Raw genomic sequence first — 19,098 nt, 5'->3', positions numbered from 1 at the left:
AGGAATAACTTTAACTGAATTTTCCCCATAACTGCCAGCTTCAGATGAATAGAATGTAAACTCCATGAGAGCAGGGACGCAGGGACTTCGTTGTTGTTCCTGTGTGTGTGTGTGTGTGTGTGTGTGTGTGTGTTCCACTGCTATACCCAGAGTCTAGAGCAGTGCCTGGCACAGGAGACACTCAGCAAATATTTATGGAACAAATAGTTATAAACTTTTGATATAATCACATAAATGGAATTTAATAGAATTTTTAAAAATAAATTTATTCTATTTATTTCTGTAATTTTCTATGTATGTAATGAGTTACACTGGTTTGTAAATATAAACCAAGCTTGTATTCCCGGAACAAACTGCACCCCAGCCCCAGAGGCTGAGCTAACACACTGACTTCACTAACTCACATGCTCAAGCTTTACAAGAGGCACAAGCAAAGCAGGGAGAGGTATGTGACAACTCACTATCCCCCAGGTATTTCCTTCCCACACTGAACTCTCTGGAATGAAATAATACCTGAGGTCCCAAAGTTAAGTCTATGCATCCTCCTACCCAATGGAAAGTCTCTAAGTTATGAATATCTCGATTTTATGTCTTAGATATTTATATATGGAGCCATGCCTCAATTATCACTAGATTATATATAGGTTTGTTCATGATAAGCAATCCTAAATCAGGGACATCTTGTAAAGAGCATTGCATAAATAAGGGCTTTATGCCTAACAAATATCGTTAGTCTAATTACCAGAAGTTCCCATTATTGGCATGTTTACAAGGAGATCGGATATGGTTACTTGCCTGGTTTTGCAAGGAATTAGGACCCTCCCGCTCAGTAATTCAGAGAGAGATACAGTCCAGATGTTTTGACTCTTCTTCTTACCTATGATGTGTACATACACACACACAGAGGTAGATTCAAATAGCTAGTATTGTTAAATAATATTGTGTCTGTGTTCATGGTCTGGAGTTTTTTTTCTTTTTAATATCTTTCCATCAAATTAATACTGACCTCCATAATTGAGTTGTGGTGTGTTTCCTTCTCTTTTATTTTCTGAATGAGTTCATGCAGCATGGTTATATCTTCCTTAAATGTTCATTAATTTACCAGCAAAGCCATCAGGGCATGGCGATTTCTTTGTGGGAAGGTTTATAATTACAAATCCCATTTCATTAATTGATATAGGGCTATTCAGTTTTCTATTTCTTCTTGAGTTAGTTTTGGTAATTATTTTAGTTTGCCAAAGGGTTGCCGATGCAAAGTACCAGAAATCATAAAGAGGATTTATTTGGGGTAAAAGCTTACAGTTTCAAGGTCATGAAAAGTCCAAATCAAGGTACCATCAGAGATGCTTTCTCACCAAAGTCAGCTACTGGTGATCCTGGCATGTTGTCCTGTGGTGAAGCAAGATGGCTGCTGATCTCTGCCTAGGTTTCAGCCTTCCCGTCTGGGCTCACCCTTTCCTGAGGAGCTGCTTCATGGGTCCAACCTCTTGGAGCATTGTGCTTAAGTGATCCCGTAGTCCTCTCTCTCCTGACACAGGGCTTGTTTCTTTCCAGGCCTCCTATATCGATCTTGGCTGTTCTGCTCTCTTCCAAAGTTCAGCTGTGAGCTATCAGGCATGTAGCAGGCCTGGTCTCCTCTTGAGCTGCTCCGTTGGCCAGCCTCTTGGGGGCTTTGTGCTTAAGCAATCCTCTCTCTCCCATTACAGAATCAATAACATGCTGGGTCCCCCCATTTCCCTTTGTTTTCTGTCTCTCTGAGTGAGTCTGTTTATATCAGACCCAGCAAGGGGGTGGGAACTCAACTTGAATCCTGCTGCATTGACATAATCCTGTCAAATGAGTCCCACACCCAAAGGGATGGATCCGTTTAAAACAGAATCTTTTGCTTTTTAGGATTCACAAATTTCAAACTGTCACAGCAATTTGTGTCTTTCAAGGACTTTGTCCATTTCTTCTAACTCGTAAAATTCATTGCATTAAACTTACTCGTAGTGCCCTCATATTATCTGTAGGATCTGTGGTTGTAGTCCTTCTATTCCTGATAGTAATTGTATCTCTAATTTTTTCCTTCATCAGGATGGCTAGAGGAATGTTGCTTTTTTTGATATTCAAAGTCGTGACTTCCGGATTCATTGTTTTTCTCTGTCCATTTTCTATTTCATTGTGTTGGCCTCCGCTGCGGCACTGCAGGCGGGTCACTGCAGGCGAGTCGCTGCCGGGGATCAGGCCTACGCCACGGCCTGACCGGGGCGGCAGCGGGCGGCTCAAGGCTTGGGGGACGCGCGGTTCGATGGAGGAAAAACCACGGAGACGAGGTCTATGCGCAGGTCTGATTTTATTCGGGAAGTACATGGGGTTTTATAGTGTCATGGAGGCGGGGAGGTTGTGGGAGGGGCATGTCCGCGGGGCAGCTGAGGATTGGCTGCAGAGGCAAGGGCGGACCTGCGGTTTATGACGTAAGCCATTGATGGCAGAGGGGGTTGTTTCCGAGGTTGTGCCGGGGCGGATACGGGATGAGGGCGGTTGAAATGAAGCGGGAGAACAGCGATCGGCTGGGAGGGGGAAGATAACAGTGGCTGGGAGGAGGGGCAGAGGGAGGCAGCAGCACAAACTGCTGCTGAGAAGGGCCATAATACAGGGAGGTTACGAGGAACAGGCGGGCAAAGTATAAGGAAGCGAAAGGCAGGGTGGGAGCAGGGGACAATTGCTCCCTCTTTCAAAAATAAGAACGCACAGGTTTTGTGGGATTGACATTTTGTAGGGAGGAAAGATGAGGGGGGTGAGAGGAGGGGAAATAGGAGAGAAAGGAACGAGGAGGGGCTACCGGCAGGGGGCGTGGGGGCACGAGGGGGGCGTGAGCAGAGGGGAGGGCAGCTGAAACGCCCGATTCCCCATGCGGAGGGCAGAGAACCCGTACCCGCAGCTCGAGGCGACCACGATGGGCCCTATCGATGGCCGCCTCTTGCCACCTTCGTGAGCCACACCTGGGCGTGCCGGGCTTCCTCGGGAAGGGGATGGCTTTGGGAGAGGACTAGGACAGCTGTGTGAGGGGAATACGGATGGAGACATTTGGCAACGACGAGGAGACAGGAAGGGCGAGGGGGTCGCAGCTTTCTGGGAGGAAGTCGCAGTTGGGGGAGTACATGGTGGGGAAGGTGGGGGAGTGAGGGGAGAGAAAGAGGAAACCAGGCGGTTGAAGAAGGGCGGCCCAAAGGGGCGTGGCCTGGGCTGAGGAGGCTAAGGAGAGCATAATGATGAGAAGGTGTAGGAGGGGGGGTGGTAGGAGGGCGCGGGGCAGGGGAGGCGCGAGCACGACGGAGAAGCTGGAGAATTTGCTGCTCGATGGAGGCATCTTCGAGGGAGAGACGGCTCAAGCGGCGGACAAGAAGACGACGTCGACATCGCTCGCGGCGGGAGAGAGCTGGCGTGGTCCCTGCGGGTGATGGTGCAGGAGGGGCAGACTCAGGCGGGCTCGACTGGGTGACTGGAGGCGTCATCTGCAATGACAAGAGGAGAAAAACCTCACGGGGGGGGTGAGGTGCGGAGAGGGGCCATCATTATGGCAGGGGGGAATCATCAGGGGGAAGGGGGTCGGGAGGTGGAAGGTCGGCAGGGCCATGTGGAGTGAAGGGCTTAACAAGACGAGCAGGGATCCAGACAGGCTGGGGTGCAGATTCCGGGAAGACGCAGGCAAATCCTCGCCCTTGGGTGAGAAGGGGCGCTGGTCCGGTCCACTTGCTAGTGAGCGGGTCGCGCCAGAGGACGAGAGGGGCCGGAGTGGGCCGGTAAGAGGGCCCCCAATGCTTGTGGACGGGCGAAAGCCCCTCAGAGTCAAAGGTCATCAGGTTGTGCTGGATGAGCACCTGCGTGACTGTTTCACACGGGGTGAGACGGGGTTGAGTCTCTCTAGTCTTCTGGACGAGGATCTTGAGGGTTTGAATTCTTTCAACAAGTCCTTGGCCTTGCGGGTTGTATGCGATGCCGAAGTGGTGGGTGATGTTGTAGAGCTTCACAAACTCGGCAAAGGCGGTGCTGCGGTAGGCGGGGCCATTATCTGTCTTTATGTCCCAAGGGACTCCCATGAAGAGGATGGCTTCCCGGAGCGCTTGAGTGGCATACTTGGCAGACTCTCCCGGGAGGGCGACGGCGTAGCAGAGGTGCGAAAACGTATCGATGGCAACATGAAGGAACTTCCATCGGCCAAAGGAAGCGACATGTGTGACATCTAATTGCCATCTAGAGTTGGGCCGCAATCCGCGCGGGTTGACACCCTGGGGCTGGAGTGGCCCCAGGGGCAGCAAAGGTGCGCAGGAGCAGCACGCACGCACCAGATGTTTACATGTCTCGATGGGAAGTTCTGGGAGGAGTCGATGGAGGGCGGGCGCACCAAGATGGAAGTGCGCATGCAAGGTCTTTGCCTGGTTGATAATGTCTCCTACGGCAGCTGCGGGGCTAAGGGCATTGATGGAAGCACCTTGGGCGGCCTGGTCAGCGAGATGGTTGCCGCGAGCCAAGGGGCCTGGGAGGCCTGAGTGGCTCCTAACATGGGCAATGAACCAGGGTTGTCGCCGCCTCTCTAAGAGGAGTTGAAGGTCAGCTAAGGCCAGGTTGATGTCCCGGTTGCCGATGCTAGCAGGCGGCAGGAAGGCCGCAAAGGCAAGGATACGAGAGACCTGCAGGCAGTAGAGACTGTCCGTGAAGATATTTACTGGCTGGTCCTGGAGGTATTGGAGAGCCAGAGTGACGGCTTTCAATTCGGCCACTTGGACAGAGCTGCTATGTCGGCGGGTGTGGCAGAGGGGTTGTGTGGAGTTGGGCTTGTAGAGGACTATAGCAAGGCAGTGCTTGGAGGCGTCAGTGAAGGCGATGGCGGCATTGGGGAGTGGCTTGGAGGACGGGAACGGGAAATGGTCAGGAGCTGCGACGGGGAGCGTGCTGAGGCCTTGTATGAGGCGGTGCTGGGGGAAGTGATTATCGAATGGGCCGGAGAATAGGAGGAACAGTGCCTGCATATCTATGGAGTCCTTTAGCAAGTGAGTGACCTGCTGAGTTGTAAGGGGCCAAATGATGACATCTGGATGACGCCCGTAATGGTGGGTGGAGCGCTCAACAAGGGCGATGGCGAGCTGCGCGAACAGGACGGATTGGGGGGTGATTTTGCGAAGCTTGCTTTTGGCTAAATGGACCCACAGGAGTGGACCGTCCTGCCAGATGAGGCCAGTGGGGGTCCCATGGGTGGGAAGGACAAGTCCTGCAAATGGCTTGTCTGGGTCTATTCGCTGGAGCAAGCAGTCCATTAGGGCAGAGTTGACACAGCTCAGGGCACACTCTGCTTCATACGACAGGGTGACCCTCTTTGTGGGTGCCTGTGTTGGGGGGCCAGTGGTCTGAAGGAGCTGGAACAGAGGCTGCAGCTGATGTGTGGTGACTGGCAGCGACGGGCGCAGCCAGTTGAGCTGGCCACAAAGCTGTTGGAGATCATGGAGCGTCATGGTTTTGGGGACGTTTATAAGCGGCGCCATGGGCGTGACCGTTTCCGAGATTTCAAAGCCCAAGAATTGAAACGGTGGGTGGAAAACGGCTTTCTCTATGTTGATCTGAAGACCGATATCTTTCAGATTGGAGAGAAGACTGGCAACTATAGCTTGCAGTTTTGGCTCGCTCGGATGGGCTACAAGGATGTCATCCATGTAATGCACGATAGTGGCCTCGGAGGTTAAGGGCTCAATAGCAGTAGCCACAAACAGCTGGCAGATGGCAGGGCTGTTCTTCATGCCTTGGGGGAGGACTTTCCACTGATACCGTTTGGCAGGCCGGTGGTGGTTGGGCTGGGGAACAGTAAAGGCGAACCGTGGGCGGTCATCCGGATGCAGGGGGATAGAGAAGAAGCAGTCCTTGATGTCGAGGACTGCCACATACCAATCTCGCGGGAAGGCTGACGGGTGAGGCATGCCGGGCTGAGGAGAGCCCATGGGTTTGATGTGCTTGTTAACCTCTCGCAGGTCGTGGAGGAGGCGTGGCTTGCCAGATTTTTTGATGATGAAAAAAATGGGAGTATTGTATGGACTGGTGGAGGGCTCAACATGGCCAGCACGGAGCTGCTCTTCCACAAGGTCCTGAAGAATAGCTAGTTTCGGGGCAGTCATAGGCCATTGCTCCACCCAAATGGGTTCCTCTGTGTCCCATTGCAGAGGAACGGGTGCTGGAGGTCGAACGCGAGCAATGGCCAAAACTATTGGGGGGGCAGCGATGGCTGCGAAGTAAAAAGAACGGCGCCTGACTGGTGAAGAATGTCGCGCCCCCAAAGGACTTGCTTGATATCCCTGAGAACCAGGGGACGGAAGAACCCTGACCGTCCATCGGTGTCATGCCAGGCAAGATCTTCAGCTGCCTGTTGCGAGGAGGACTGGCCTGTGGCGCCTACGATGACGGGTCCGGCTGTGAGTGGGAAGTCACGAGCTTGGGAGAGTGGGATGCAGGAGATTTCGGCGCCGGTGTCAAGAAGGCCGTCCATCCACTTTCCATTGACCTTGATGGTGAGGCGCGGCTGTGAAGCGGGCGACATGGGAACGGACTAGTGGATGCCTACGGGCGGGGCTGACGCGGGGCGATTGGAGCCTCTTGGTGGCGGGGCTGAGGCTTGCCCCGCTGCCCGTTTAAAGGCTGTCTCGGAACACGGCAATCGCGAGCCCAATGATACCCTTTTCCACAGCGCGGGCAGGGGGTGGAGGGCGGCCGGGCGGCAGGAACAGGGCGCGGTGGTGGCACCATAGGCTGGACTACGGGTTGCGGCGGAGCTGGAAGGTTGGGGCACTCCCGAGCGAAGTAGCCCAATTCACCGCAGCGGAAGCAGGTGTTGGTTGTTTGGACTGCCGCGACAATAGCCGCTGCAAGCGCAGATGCTTGCCCAGAAACTCCGGAGCATGCGAGGACCCAGTCTTGGAGCGGCTTGTCACGAAGGGGACAAATGATGGCTTTGCAAGCTGGGTTAGCCCCCTCCTGCAGGATGTCCTTAACGAAGGACTCGCGGGCTGCATTGCCGACAACTCGCCTCTCTGCAGCGGCCTGCACACGAGCTACGAACTCATTAAACGGCTCCTCGGGTTTTTGGAAAAGCTTCACGAGGGGCTCTGGGGCGGCCGCGGCGCACGAACGGAAGGCTCGAAAAACACAGTCACGGAGCTGGATGAAAAACCCAGGCGGGGTGGCAGTGTAGGCGCTGGGATCGCCGTAAGGGCCGAACCCGAGAAATGCGTTTGCAGGGTAATGCACACCCTGACGAGCATTGTCGGCAATCTGATTGTCGATCAGGACACCGAGATGGGCTCGCCAGTCAATGAATTGCCCGGGGGAGAGAACCACTCGGGCTAGAGAGATCCAATCGTAAGGGATGCAGCGAGGGATGGCCATACGCTCGAGAAGGTCTTGGGCATGAGGGCTGGCAAGGCCATCCTCTTTTATCGCGTTGCGGAGCATTTGGATGTCTTTGGGGGAAAAGGGGACCCACGCTTGTGGGCTCTGCGGAGTGCGAGCGGGATTGAGGGGGAACATCTGAGCCAGAGGCGGAGTGGGGGGGGTGAGAAAGGCGGTGTCGTACGCTGGTGGAGGAGGATTCCCGATGCTCCCGCTATTGCTGGGGCAGGCGGGAGGTGAAGCGGGCCATGGAGGTGAGGCATGGGCGGTGCCACCGGGTGCCGGCCAGGAGGGTGCGGCGGCAACGGTGTTCCTGATTGGCCAAGATGGCGGCACGGTGACGTCACGCCTGACATCACTTCTGGCCTCGGGCCAAGATGGAGGAGTGGCCACGTCATTTCCAGGTACAGGCCAAGATGGCACCGGAGGCTCTGCCGGTTTAGCCGAAAATGGCGATCGGCAGGCATCCGGGACGGGACCGGATGGCGACGAGACAGGAAGAGGTGGGTAAAGGCGGGAAGAGGCCGCCGAGGAAGAAGAAGGAGGAGGTGCACCATGTTGGCATTGTTTGCAGGACGCGGTGGGGGGGGGAGAAGGCGGGGGTCGCCATGTTGGTTGGGGTCCGGATCGGAGGCTATGGGGGGATCCAGTTCGAGCGCGGCCTCTAGCTGGGCGGACAGAGAACGAGCATCGTCGTCTCCATCAGGATCGCAGGTGAGAGGGTGGCTAGGCTCACAGGCGAGAGCGGAGGCAGGGAAGGGCACACCTTGGAGACAGGCGCGGATAGCGACGAGGGTCGGGATAAGGCCGGGGGGAAACTGCTTGCGATCGTGCTCCATAGCGGACGTCACCCGCTGAATTAAATGTTCGTAGGTCTCTGGGCTCCAGAGAGCACAGGTGACGAGCCAAGGGTTAAAGGGTAGGAGAAGGTCCCAATACCGCTGTAGCTGACGGAGAGAGACCTTCACGTGGTGAGTCTCTAAGAGGGCAGCGAGCAGGCGGACTTGAGGAACCTGACGGGATGAGAGGGAGGCCCCCATCGCGGCAGAGGGCTCAGGAGGGGGGTGAAGGGAGCAACGCCGGAGAGTCCCTACCTTGAGCGGCGGCACGGGAGGACGGCGATGGGTCCCGTGCGAGGGGTCAGCAGCGGGCTGGCCAGACAAGGGGCCGTAGCTGGGGTCCCTGTTCGGGCGCCACCTGTTGGCCTCCGCTGCGGCACTGCAGGCGGGTCACTGCAGGCGAGTCGCTGCCGGGGATCAGGCCTACGCCACGGCCTGACCGGGGCGGCAGCGGGCGGCTCAAGGCTTGGGGGACGCGCGGTTCGATGGAGGAAAAACCACGGGGACGAGGTCTATGCGCAGGTCTGATTTTATTCGGGAAGTACATGGGGTTTTATAGTGTCATGGAGGCGGGGAGGTTGTGGGAGGGGCATGTCCGCGGGGCAGCTGAGGATTGGCTGCAGAGGCAAGGGCGGACCTGCGGTTTATGACGTAAGCCATTGATGGCAGAGGGGGTTGTTTCCGAGGTTGTGCCGGGGCGGATACGGGATGAGGGCGGTTGAAATGAAGCGGGAGAACAGCGATCGGCTGGGAGGGGGAAGATAACAGTGGCTGGGAGGAGGGGCAGAGGGAGGCAGCAGCACAAACTGCTGCTGAGAAGGGCCATAATACAGGGAGGTTACGAGGAACAGGCGGGCAAAGTATAAGGAAGCGAAAGGCAGGGTGGGAGCAGGGGACACATTGATATTCATTTTCATCTTTATTTTCCTTCCTTCTTAATCTGAATTTAATTTTCTCTCATTTTTCGGGGTTTCTTAAGGTGGAAGCTTACTTCATCAATTTTAGATTTGTCTTCTTTTCTAATATAAGCATTTAAACCATAAATTTATATGTAAGCTTTGCTTTAGCTATCTCCTGTGTTAAACTTGCTTTCTGGAGGAAAAAAGCCTGGGTTTTAGTTTTTGCCAATTTTGTAAATATTTTCATCTTGGCTAATTTCAAATTTCTGTCATTGAATGCAGCGTTGGATAAAGCAGAAAAGTGACTCTCATGAGCCAGTATGAAGCAGCTCTAGATCACCATTGGCTGCATTCCACACATTTTGATTAGGTTGTTTTAATTTTCATTTAATTCAAAATGTTTCTAATTTATCTTGTGATTTCTTCTTTGACCCATGGGTGTCATAAAAGTATACTGTTTACTTTCCAAATATTTAGGGATTCTATTAGTAGTTACCTTTTTATAATCCAGTGCTGTTTTTGTTAGAGGATATGTTCATATTTCAGTCCTTTCAAAATTATTGATGCTCATTTATTGAGATTTTTTTTGTATGGCCTAATATATAATCTATCTCAGTAAATATTATATATGTGCTTGAAAAGAATTGCATTCTCCTGTTTTTGAGTGAAGTGTTCTTTAATTGTTAATTGAACCTTGGTGATGTTGTTCAAGTATCCTATATATTTAGTGATATCTATTTCAGGAGTCAGAAAATAATTCTTGTATGGTCTATAAGCTAAAAATGGTATATATGTTTTTGAAGGATTGTTTAAAAAATATATGAAAGGAAACCAAATGTAACTTGCAAAGCCTAAAATATTTACTATTTGGCCCTTTAGAATGTTTGTAACCCCTATTATATCTCTTAATCAATTACTGAGAAAGAATGTGAAATTTTCAGCTATAATTGTCCACTTGGCTATTTCTCTTTTCAGTTATTTCTTTTTAATTTCTTTATTGATTCAAGTACATATTCATTTATGCTATGTATTCCTACTGAATTAACACTTTATCATTGACTTGTCCTTTTTTTAACCCTGATAATATTCCTTTCCTGAAAATTACTTTGTCTGATATCAATATATACACTCTAGCTACAGTGATACCTTTTCCCATTTTTTAATTTTTATCCTATGTGTGTCTTTATACTTAAACTTGGTTTCTAACAGACAGCATATAGTAGAGTCTTGCTTTTTTATTCTAAGAATGCCTGCCTTTTAATTGGAGTATTTAGATAATTTATATTTAATATAATTTTCAGTATAATTATGTTTAAGACTATAATGAATTTTCTATTTGTTCCATCTTTTATTTTTTCCTTATTTTCTTTCTCTGTCTTCTTTTGTATTAAATAAGCATTGCATTTTTCTCAATTATTGTCTTATTAAGATGTGCTTCTTTATTTTTCTAGTGGTTTTTCTGGGATTTAAAATATGCATCTTTATCTTATCACATACTGCCTTCATATTCTACCAATATATATTTAATGTAAGAATATTAAATATATACACTTCAATCTCTCCCTTTTATCATTTACACAACTATCATACATGATACTTCTCTATATGTTATGAACTTCATGTATTACTATGAGTTTTGTTTTAAACAATCATCTTTTAAAGAAAATTGAAATGACAAAATTTTATTTTATACTTGTTCACATATTTTCCATTTCCAGATATTTTCATGTCTTTGCTTGATACATGTTTCTATATAATATAATTTCCTTCTTCTTGAAGAAATTGCTCTAACATGTCTGTAGAGCAGGTCTTTTGGCAATACATTTTCTCAGATTTTGTTTCTCAGATTTTGTAATGTCATTATTTTTTAATATTTTAAGAATATTCTCAGAATACAGTCTTCCATTTTGTCAATTTTTATCTTTCAGTGCTTAAAAATCATGTACATTGTTTTCTAGATAAATAATAATTTGCTGTCATTCTTTATTCTTCTCTTCCCAATGTTCATTTTTCCCTGTCTTAAGGATTTCATCCTAATTACTGGTTTTTAGTCATTGGCTATGATGTATTATTTTATTTGTATTTACCTTGCTCAGGATCAACTGTGTTTCTTGGATTGTAGGTTGGTATTTTTCAACAATTTTTTTCTATTTTGTTGAATTGTTTTGTTTTTAATCATCTTTTTGTTACCTTGTTTTAGCACTCTGATTTCTCTTATTCTAAATACCTTATATTATCCTAAAGTTTCTAAAGCTTTGCTTTTTTTTTTTTCAGTTTTATTTTCCCTTTGTTTCAATTTGGGTAGTTTTGTTACTATATCATCAAGTTAACTGGTTTTGATTTTTCTGCAATATCTAATCTACTGCTAATCCTAATTAATAAAATTTTCTTTTCAGACACTACATTTTTTAACTTATTTTTTTAATTGAAATATAGCATTCATACATAAACACACATAAACAATAAGTGTATAGTAAAGATTGTGAACTTACAAAATAAACATACATAACATCACACAGGGGTCTCATATATCACCCTTCCACCAACTCTTTGCATAGGTGTGAAACATTTGTTACAAACTATACAAAGCATCATCAAAATATTACTACCAACTATATTTCTTATCTTACATTTGGTGTATTTTTCCCCCAACCCATACTGTTTTTTTTAATGTATTTTTTGTTACAGATATTGTGAACCTGCAAAACAATCATTTCCCATACAACTCCACAGCCTGGTAGAACATTTGTTACAGATTATGAGATAATATCATCAGACTATTACCACCAATCATAGCATACATAGCATACATTTGGCACACTTTTTCCAGACACTACATCTTTTTAGTTACAGATGTTTCTATTTTATTTTCCATTTTTCCTTGCTTCATTTTTTTTCACATTTTCCTTTAAAACTTTTAAAATTTTATTTTGAAATGTATTTCCTAGCTGCTAGATCAAGTACTATGCAGTGGGTTTACTTAAACAAGGGGAATTTATTGGTCATAGTTTGGAGGCTGGGAGAAGTCCAAATTCAAGGTATCATCGAGCTGATCCTTTCTCCTGGAAGACTGTGGTTGTCCTGGCACTGGTTGCCGGGGATCTTTGGTCTTTGCCTTTCCTTTCACATCGCAGTGCACATGGTGGCCTCTCCTGGCTTCTCCCTTCCATTGATTCCAGCTTCTGGCTTCTCTCTCTGGACTTTTATGTCTATATAAGGCCTTCAGTGATAGGATTAAGACCCATCCTGATTCAGCTGAGCCATACCTTGAAGTAACCTCATCAAAGGGTCATATTTACTAGGATCCACACCTACAAGGATGGATTACGTTTAAGAATATGTTTTTCTGGGCTACATAGCTCCAAATCACCACAAAATACTTTTGAACTTAAATAACAGTTACAAAAACATGTAGAGAACTGTCATACCTTTATCCTCCTATTCCAACATTTTGCTGTGTTTGCTGAATCATTTTATCTGTTCATCTATCTATTTTTCTATCTATCTATATTTTTATCTATTTACCAATCCATTTTCTGAACATTTGAGTGTAGGTTACGTACATCATGTTCCTTGTACAGTTAATACTTCCATATACATTTCTCAACAGCAGGATATTCACTTTTGTAACCATCGAAAGTACAGCATATTTAAATAGCTGATTTAAAAGCCCTGTCTACTAATTTTATCATCTCTTGTTTCTCATCTGTTTCTTTTGATTCATTTTTCTTCTTATTATGGGTACATTTTCTTGCTCCTTCGCATGTCTAGTATTTTTTGATTGGATGCTATAAATTGTACATTTTACATTGTTGACAGCTGGTTTTTGTTACCTTCTTTTAAATATTGTTGGGCTCTATTTTGGGAGGCAGTAAAGTTATGAGTGGGTCAGGTTGCTGTTTTTAAGGGTTAATTTTAAACCTCGGCAGGAAAGAACTTGCATATTATTATGGGTTGAATTGTATCTTCCTAAAAGACATATTTAGATCCTAACCTCCAGTTCTGTGAGCTTATTTGGAAATAGGGTCTTTGAAGATGTCATTTGTTAAAATGAAGCCAAACTGGATTAGGACAAGCCCTGATCCAATGTGACTAGTGTCCTTAGAGGAAGAGGAAATTTGGATGTAGACGCAGAGAGACAGATGGAAGAATGTGATGTGGCAACTGAGGCAGAGAACACCTTGGATTCCTGCAAGCCGCTTCCAGAAGCCAGGGGAGAGGCATGGAACAGATTCCTCCCTCCAGGCTTCAGAGGAAGACTGGACCTCCTGAAAACCCAGTGTCAGATTACCAGCCTCCAGAACCTTGAGACAATAAGTGTATGTTGCCTTTAAGCGATCCCATTTGTGGTACTTTGTTATGACAACCCTAGCAAACCAAGAGCTAATTTAAGGTACTAGCTGACCGAGGTTTCTACTGAATTCCTCAGGGTCGCGGAAGACTGTACATCTGGCTGATCATAACCAAATGCCTTGCTGATCTCATTAAATTCTAAGAATGTTTCTGGTTACAGGTACCTAGTTGTTCTCTGGCCAGACTAGTTGCACTTTCTTCCTATATGTGCATGGCTCAGTATTCAGCAAATGACTCAAGAATACCCTTACATGGATTTTGAGTTCTTCTCTGCGTAGCTTCCTCCTCTCTAGAACACTGTCCTGGAAATTTCAGCCTCTGTCACCTACCTGAACTGAGATTTCTTTCTCTTCACACTGTAAGCCAGCCGGGTTCTATTTGGATTCCCCTTCTTACCTGCAGCTCAGTGTGCCTCCAGACAGAAAGCTTGAGTGATCGTAGCGCTTACTTGGCTTGTTTCCCTTCTCTTAGAGCTCCTCATAAATCTTTCACTGCCTGTTATCCAATGTCCAGAATCATTTGTTCTGTATATTTTTGTCCAGTTTTGTAATTATTTATAGTTATTTACAATAGAAGGACAAGTCCAGCCTCAGTTATTTCCATTGTGTCCAAATCAGAAGTTGACCCCTGCCATATTTTGATAGCCATCTAGTATCTGCGTTATTGAAGCACAATGCTTCAAATTTTATATCTCCCTTAGATCTGTTAAGCTTAGTTTTATAGGTAACTATATATTTAATGTTCATCATTAATCTTTGTTGATACCTTATTATTTTGATTATTTGAGGCTTGGGGTTCTTTCAGCAATTTTTTTCTTTATTTTTAATGGAGCTTTAGGTTATATAAATGTTATGCAGAAAATATGGGGGGTTTCCATATATTTTGGAGACACCCTCCCCCTCCCACACTTTCCCCCATTAACAACATATTTCATTAGTGTGGTACATTTGTTGAGGCTTGTTTATCATTAGGTATCTCAGGAGGTCTCAGGGTAACAACATTTTCTGAGATCTTGCATATGCATTACAGTTTGGGACCTTTGTTTGTGAAGGTGATTTGGCTGGATATAAACCCTTGGCTTTCATTTCTGCCTTAAGTATCTCAAATGTGTTATACCACTGTCTTCGGGAAGAAAGCTTTGCTGCTGAAAAGTCCAGGACATAATTATGTCATTTTCCTTATGGTCATTTTGCTTGCATGGAAAAAGAGATCTTCCTTCCTTCCTCCCTTCCTCCCTACCTCCCTCCCTCCCTCCCTCCTTCCCTTCCTCCCTTCCTTCCTTCTCCAGTAATTTTACTGAGATACTTTTCAGTGTTGGGCGTTCTGGCTTAGTTTTTCCAGGTCCAGCATACTTTTTCAATATACTGTTTCAAGCAATCTTTTATTTATTTATTTATTTATTTTTAAGATTTATTTATTTATTTCTCTCCCCTTCCCCCCCCCACCCTGGTTGTCTGTTCTCTGTGTCTATTTGCTGCATCTTCTTTGTCCGCTTCTGTTGTTGTCAGCAGCACAGGGAATCTGTATTTCTTTTTGTTGCATCATCTTGTTGTGTCAGCTCTCCGTGTGTGCGGCACCATTCCTGGGCAGGCTGCAATTTCTTTCACGCTGGGTGGCTCTCCTTACAGGGTGCACTCCTCGCGCATGGGGCTCCCCTCTGTGGGGGACACCCCTGCATGGCAGGGAACTCCTTGCATGCATCAGCACTACGCATGGGCCAGCTCCACATGGGTCAAGGAGGTCTGGGGTTTGAACTGCAGACCTCTCATGTGGTAGATGGACACCCTAACCACTGGGCCAAGTCCGCTGCCCCATCTTTTATTTCTGAGGAAAGTTTTTTTGAATTACAATTTCTAATATTTATCCTATTTCACTGGTACGGTTTTCATTTTCTGGGACTCCTATTATATACATTTTAGAACATCTTTATTATTTTACATAACTCTCACCCTCCTTTCAAATCCTTTTCTACTTTAAAAAATTTCTTTTTAAGTTTTGAATTTTACTCCTTTTCCTCTTCTGTTTCTCGTTAGACATTATTTGTGACATTTATTCACTCATATTCTTTTTAATTTTCATCCCTTGCAAGATGTTTCCTCTACCTGGTATGCTCTTCATTCATAAGTACACTTGGCTATACCCATTAAATGTATGTCCCATAGTCTTAAATCTTCCAGCTGTTCATATGCCAGTTGAACCCTGAATCGCAGCAGGGCTGCATCCAATACCTACTCTCCAGTTCATCAGACTCACCCAGGACAACTAACAAGATGATGACGGGCAATGCCCATCCCAAAAACAGAGTGTCTACAACTGTAAGCTATACAGCTCTAGCCATCTGCCCCTTGAGATCTACGCCCCCCGCTCAGTCAGAAGCAGAGTGGGCATCACCATCCCCACATCCTCAAGGTAGAACGAACAAACGTATCGGGGGAATACATCTATGGACTGAAGTAGACATTATTCTAGTAATTAAAAAATGTGTGACACTGATATAAAGGCAGTGGTCACCAGAGGCTCTGAGGGGAGGGAGAGGGAATACCAGGTGTAACTTGGGGCATTTTCACGACATTGGAATTGTTCTGCAAGATATACAATGATGGATATCAGCCATTATACATTTTGTCAAAACCTATACAATTGCACAATGCAAAATGTAGAACATAATGTAAACCGTGGTTAGTGGCAGTGCTTCAGTATGTGTTCATCGATTGTAATTAACAGACCACACGAATGGAAGATGTGGTTAATGGGGGAAAGTGTGGGAGGGGAAGGGGTGCAGTATATGGGAATCCCCTATATTTTCGATGTAACATGTATGTAATCTAAAGCTCCTTTAAAAATAAAGAAAAAAATTATTTTTAAAAATGTATGTATTCTTGCCTAACAACCTCACCTCTTTCAAGTATTTGCTCAAATGTCACTTTAAAAAAAGGCTTCCTGATTCATATTTAACCTGTCACCCTAAACTGACCTGTAGTCTATATATTTTATATATATATATCCATTGTTTCTTTTTCCTTCTTTATTTTCTTTTAAATGTTACATTCAAAAAATATGAGGTCCCCATATACCCCCCACCCCCCTCACCCCACTCCTCCCACATCAACAACCTCTTCCATCATCATAACACATTCACTGCACCTGGTGAATACATTTTGGAGCACTGCTGCTCCACATGGACAGTGGTCTACATTGTAGTCTACACTCTCCCCCAGTCCACCCAGTGGGCCATGGCAGAACACACAATGTCCAGCATCTGTCCTGCAGTGCCACCCAGGACAACTCAAAATCCTGAAAATGCACCCTCATCATATCTCTTCTTCCCTCTCCCTACCATCAGCAGCCACCATGACCACCCTCTCCACATCACTACTACAACTTCTTCCCTTACTAATCACAACAGTTCCCCTGCAGAACAGCAGTAAGTCCACTCTAATCCACACTCTATTCCTCCTATATCCATTGTTTATTGCCGTTTCTTCCCTGCTATAATGTAAGCTTCAAGAGGACAAGGAACTTTGTGTATTCAGTGATGTAGTTGAAGAACACAGAAGACAGTCTAGCATATCGTAGATACGCAATATATATTTGCGAATAAGTTGAATGAATTTTCTCCTTTTATTTTGCCCCTGGTTGCTTTTTATATTCTTGTTTGTTCTTTCTTTCTTTCTTTCCCTAAGATTGTCTTTCTTTCTGATTTTGTAATTTCTGGACATTATGCCTCATCGCTCCTGATTTCTTGGCCCTTCTTTTTGCTCTTTAATTTCCCTCATTTAGTCTCATATTCATGTTTTCTTCTTTAGGGAGCTCTCTGTTTGGTGTTAAATCTGATGAACTTATCATTGTGTCCTTAATTTCAGGATCCTTAGGGATTTTCCCCTAGGAAATCGGCACATATTTTGAAAGTTAAACTACCTTTTCATTCTTATCAGAAACACACATAAAATTTTATTCTACATTTAATGTTGCTTTGATAAACACCATGCAAAGGAATTTACCCATAGGTGAACCATGCTCTCTAAATTAGTAACTCATCTCCTCTTTTGTTCTGGTCATCCTTTAAGTCTAAAAAGGCAAGTTACTACCTTCCTATGCATAAGTGGAAGGAACCCTGGTCTTGACATTTATTAGATGAGGGCTTTCCTATGCACTTTGCTGCTATTAAACTCTAGGATATTCAGCAAGTCATCAACTTGTCTGTATTTCTGTTCCAACTGTAAAAAATGGCAGCACAAAGGGAATGCAACAAACTCCATAGCAATCCTTGTGCTACATCTGCTGTGTGTTTTCCCTCTTCCACTTCTAACAAGCACCTACTGAGGCAGGACTGACTGGAGATCTGCAGAGGCCTCATACCCAAGAAAGACTGCGATGCTCACCTTTCTACCCCCAACTCTGCCGCTATGCACTATGTTTAGTTTTAAAAAATTCTAACAGTAGAATAAGAATAATGCAGGTCAGTAAAGTTCTCATTTCTCCAGTGCTAACTATTTTGGAGCTTAAAAATCTATATGCAAGATACTTTTTTTTTCAAAACATCTTGGAAGGGTGCCCATGCTTTGCTCAGGCCCTATGCCAAGCATGTTTGCTTGAGAGTCATCCAGACTGAGGTCAAGTGGATATCACTATACCCATTTCATTGATAGGGAAACTGAGGCTTCAGGGTGAGAAGTAACTTGATCAGGACCCCATCCCTAGTAAGTGACAGAGCTGGGATGCGGACCCAGGCCTTTCTAATACCAAAATCCACAGCGTGTACTACCTGCACCAGCTGGGGGTGAAATGAGGTAGCCAACGGGGCGCTAAAAGATGGGCCAGTTCTTACTATCTTATTATGGATATTTGTGAAACTCCCCAGGAACTGGATATCTTTTTCTTTTATGATTAGAGTTCATGATTGTAAATAAGTAACATTATTAACAATATCTATCTACCATATTTCATCAAGATTAAGATGTATATTTTTTCCCTTTTTAACATCAAGATGAAATCAAGATGATTCTTACAGTAGTATCTTATATTTATGAAATCTAGTAATATTGGTTGGGTGTTTGTTCTGTATGAGACACCATTCTAATTTTTTAAATGCCCACATAACCTTATATTATTAACCCAAATTTAGAGATGGGAAAAGGCATAGGAAGAGTAAATAATATGCTCAAGGGCACACATCTAATACATGACAGAAATGAGGTTTTTCTTTTTTTAGATTTTATTTTATTTTTTTAATTTATTTCTCTCCCTTCCCCTCCCCACCCCCCACCCCAGTTGTCTGCTCTCTGTGTCCATTCGCTGTGTGTTCTTCTGGGCCCACTTCTATTCTTGTCAGCAGCCCAGGAATCTGTGTCCCTTTTTGTTATGTCATCTTGTTGTGTCAGCTCTGTGTGTGTGCAGTGTCACACCTGGGCAGGCTGCACTTTTTTCGCACTGGACGGCTCTCCTTACGGGGCGCACTCCTTGCACGTGGGGCTCCCCTACATGGGGGACACCCCTGCGTGGCACAGCACTCCTTGTGCGCATCAGCACTGCGCATGGGCCAGCTGCACACGGGTCAAGGAGGCCCGGGATTTGAACCGCGGACCTCCCACAGC

Source organism: Dasypus novemcinctus, chromosome 13 (assembly GCF_030445035.2).
Source record: "Dasypus novemcinctus isolate mDasNov1 chromosome 13, mDasNov1.1.hap2, whole genome shotgun sequence".
Lineage (NCBI taxonomy): Eukaryota > Metazoa > Chordata > Mammalia > Cingulata > Dasypodidae > Dasypus > Dasypus novemcinctus.
This window is presented reverse-complemented; position numbering follows the sequence as displayed.